General features: G+C 51.6%; 1 pseudogene; it reads left to right on the forward strand.

The window, feature by feature from the left end:
* The first annotated feature begins 680 nt into the window (after positions 1-680).
* Positions 681-2,657, forward strand: LOC147874507 (kelch-like protein 10; annotated as a pseudogene).
* Positions 2,658-3,800: the final 1,143 nt, after the last annotated feature.

The following is a 3,800-nucleotide window of genomic DNA, read 5'->3' on the forward strand; positions in this document are numbered from 1 at the left end:
TTATCCAATTATAAAAATCTTTAATCCATTTAATAGCTATGTGGTCCCCATTTATAGACCCCCACCGGCACAGCCTGGAGAGAGGTAGGGACGATGCTTGCGCTTGCGCAGGCCTCCGCCCTCAGTTAGCTTTTTGGTTGTGTCCAGTGGGACTCGTGCCGAACGAGGGCTGCCAGAGGTCGCCCAAGGGCAACCGAGGGCGACCGATGTTCAGCAGGCCAGCCGAGGCCGTCCCAAAAAGACGGCCAAGTCGGCACAACGAGTGGTTAGACTACTCGGCTACCCTGACTGAGGTTTTCCGTGCTTTTCCTCAGTTGTAAGGCGAATGCCAGGGTATAACTTAATAGGGGCACGGCCCGCCACCCCCACCCCGATCACGGAGGCCATCAGCTGAAGTGATCTCCCCCCCATGCCGCAGAGGCCATCAGCCGAAACGGCCCCTCCCTCTCTGGGTTCAAACCCCGGAGATCCAACCAACCAAATTTCTTTGGACAACTTGCCTGACGGGATGACCTCCCATCAGCAGCAACGGATCCCAGTTTGAATGGTCGAGGCTCCAGCCACGACGAAACCCCGTTAGCGTTAGCAAAATTTCCGTTTTTTTTTATTTTAAGACCGTTTACCATTTCCAGCAATGCGCCTTGTGCGCAGGAATGGTTTCACGTAGGTAGGGACGATGCTTGCGCTTACGCAGGCCTCCGCCCTCAGTTAGCTTTTTGGTTGGTTGGTTGGCTTTGAGAGGAGTGTAGGAGGTGAGAGTGTGGAAAGAACAGAGCTGTGAATCGCTTGTAGATAAAACGCGTAGTAGACAAGATACTTTTGTGCTGTTAAAACTATTCAGAATAAATATAAGGAAATGGAGTTAGAGCAACAAAGCTGCTGTTCTTTGCAAGATAGCAGGTGCATGTGCACCGAAGCGTTGTCCTCTCTGAATGACTTGAGACAGATGGACCTATTGTGTGACGCGGTCTTGAGGTTGGAAGATGGCGGCGTTTTTCGTGTCCACAAAGTGATTCTCTCGATGCGTAGCGCATATTTCAGGAACCTCTTCACCACGACACTGCACGCCCACGAGCAGACTGACGTTCTCCTGCACGGAGTCAGCTCGGATATCATGGCTCAGATATTGGACTACGTTTACACAAGGAAGGTGGACATTAATTGTGGAAACGTGCGTCAGCTGCTCTTAGCGTCCGACTACTTGTGCGTGCAAGGCGTTCTTCAGCTCTGCTGTCAATTCCTCCAGAACACGATGAATCTTGGTAATTGCATCGGCATCATGCTTTTCGCAAGGTGTCACTCTTGCGCCGGCCTTGAATCTCACGCTCGCCGCTTCGTTTCGCGCCACTTCGCTCATTTGTCTCAGCAGAGCGAGGAACTGCTGGAAATGTCAGTAGAGGAGCTGCAGGCGATTATCGGGGAGGATAATCTGAACGTCAAGGACGAGAAACTTGTGTGGGACTGCATACTCCGCTGGATCGACCACGACGCAGAAAACAGAAAAGGACACATCGCAGAGCTCATGAAGAACTTCAGGCTGGGACTACTCGACAAAGATTTCTTTCTCGAAAAACTAAGACATCATCCATATGTGAGGGAAAATGAGTCATGCAGACCCGTGATCGAAGAGACGCTGAAGTTTCTGCACGACTTAGAAACGATCTTGGAGAAAGACAGGGAATTTCTGACTCCAAGGTTTGCCATCCCGCGAATCCCTCATGACATACTCTTTGTTATTGGAGGGCGGACCGCGGGAGCTATCGCTGATACCATGGAAACATACGACACGCGGGCAGACCGATGGATTAAGATGCAGGAAAACGACCCGACCGGACCGCGAGGCAAACATGGCACGGCGGTAGTCGGATTTAACATTTACGTCATCGGTGGTTATGACGGCGTGCAATTCTTGAGCTCAGTCCGCCGTTTCAACGCAGTTACGAAGACGTGGCACGAGGTGGCGCCGATGAATGACCGGAGAAGCCTCGTCAGTGTGGCAGTGCTCGGGGGTCAGGTTACGTTGCTGGCGGCTGTACTAAGGGTGATCGACTTAAAACGGCCGAGCGATACGACTACAGGACGAACCAGTGGTCGATGATCGCTTCTATGAACACGAAGCGATCCGACGCAAGTGCGACCGCACTCAAAGATAAAATCTACGTCGTTGGTGGAGACAATGGCCAACAATATTTGGCCTCAGCAGAGTTGTACGACCCACAGACGAACCTATGGACTAACATTTCCCCGATGTCTGCCAACGCAGCGGCCTGTCTTGCGTCGCCTACCACGGCAGTGTGTACGCCGTAGGAGGATATATCCAAGGTTCCCGCGCTACGAGCAGTGGCGAGAATTACGACCCAGAAACGGACACGTGGACCGAGATCTCCCACCTGCTTATTCCACGTGGTGACTTCGCGCTTCAAGTGATTGACGACACCATCTACGCCATCGGTGGTTTCATTAACGAAGTCAGCACTTGCCGAGTGGAGTGTTTCGACGTCAGCAGAAATGAATGGTGCGAGGTTACGAACATGACTACATATAGAAATGGGATGTCGGCCTGTGTGGTCAAGGGACTTCCCAATGCCTGCGACTACATTTACAAACACAGGGATCGGTTGCTGTATGAGGAATGGCAGAGTGCTGGACGTTGTTGAATGCTCTGACAGTCGAAGACGACTCGGAAGACAGAAAAACCATGACATCCCTGACGATTACCATTGAGGAAGCGCCTTCTTACGTGTTCAAGACAAAAGGAACTTCACTGAAGTTCACTTCATCCTGTGCGATGGCTAATTGTTTCGGTGTGTCATTTGTACGTTGACACCTGAGGGCTTGTCACTGAATCTGAAGTAAGTTCCCGGCAGTAGATTAGAATAACCTGAAGGAGGCAATTCAGTCTTCTCGAGGCACCTCGCGTCCTTACCGACGTGTCTTTAAAAAGTCGCTGTCCCTCGAGGCCACTCGGCGGAAACAGTCGCTACTGCAGCAGCTCCGATTCAGACGCACATTGAAGTTGGAATCTGTGCAGTTGCCCACGTTTCGGATTTACATTATACAAGAAATGCATGAATCGGACCTGTCGTAGAATACGGTAGTCTGTCTCCTGGGAGGGAATAAAGAACGACACAGAAGACTGTAATAGGGCGAAATGCCAGCAGAACAAACTGTCTCAGGGTAATGAAAAGATAGAATTAAGAGAACAGACGACCCTAATGTAATACTGGAAGCAAAACGATCAAAATAAATAAAGGGTTGACAATCAAGGTCGTATACCGTCCCACGCTACATTGGTGTCAGAAGTGGGATTGTCAACCATGGAGTGTGCACTGCAAGAAATACTGGGGAGATTACAGAGGCTGAGCAACGACCAGCAACACCTGCAGGACAATCTTGAAGACAAGATGGATGCCAGCCAGAAACAGCTACGAGAAAATCTAGGCGCACAGTTTTCGAAAGAAATAAGCGCCCTGAGGTACAGTCAGGTGGAATTAGAGAAAAGGATCACCGACGATCTCGGACAAAAGTTAGAGGCCACGCGGCGCGAGTTCGAGACACGGCTGCAGGCGGTGGAGGCCCGAACAAGGCACGGAGGGGCCGGAACGTTCGTGGGTGGCACGGACCGTGTGAAACCGCCTAAGTTCGACGGATCCACGTCTTGGACAGTATTCCATCGGCAGTTTGAGGCTGTGGCCAACCACAATGGCTGGACGTCTGGGGAGAAGGTCACGCATCTCCTTGCCGTACTTCAGGGGCAGGCTGCTGACATCCTGCATGGCGTTCCTGTTGGGGCGGCCTAC

This window comes from Zootermopsis nevadensis, unplaced genomic scaffold (genome assembly GCF_977971745.1).
Source record: "Zootermopsis nevadensis isolate Lab colony 2312 unplaced genomic scaffold, Znev_1.0 Znev_ptg000008l, whole genome shotgun sequence".
NCBI classification, from domain to species: Eukaryota; Metazoa; Arthropoda; class Insecta; order Blattodea; family Termopsidae; genus Zootermopsis; species Zootermopsis nevadensis.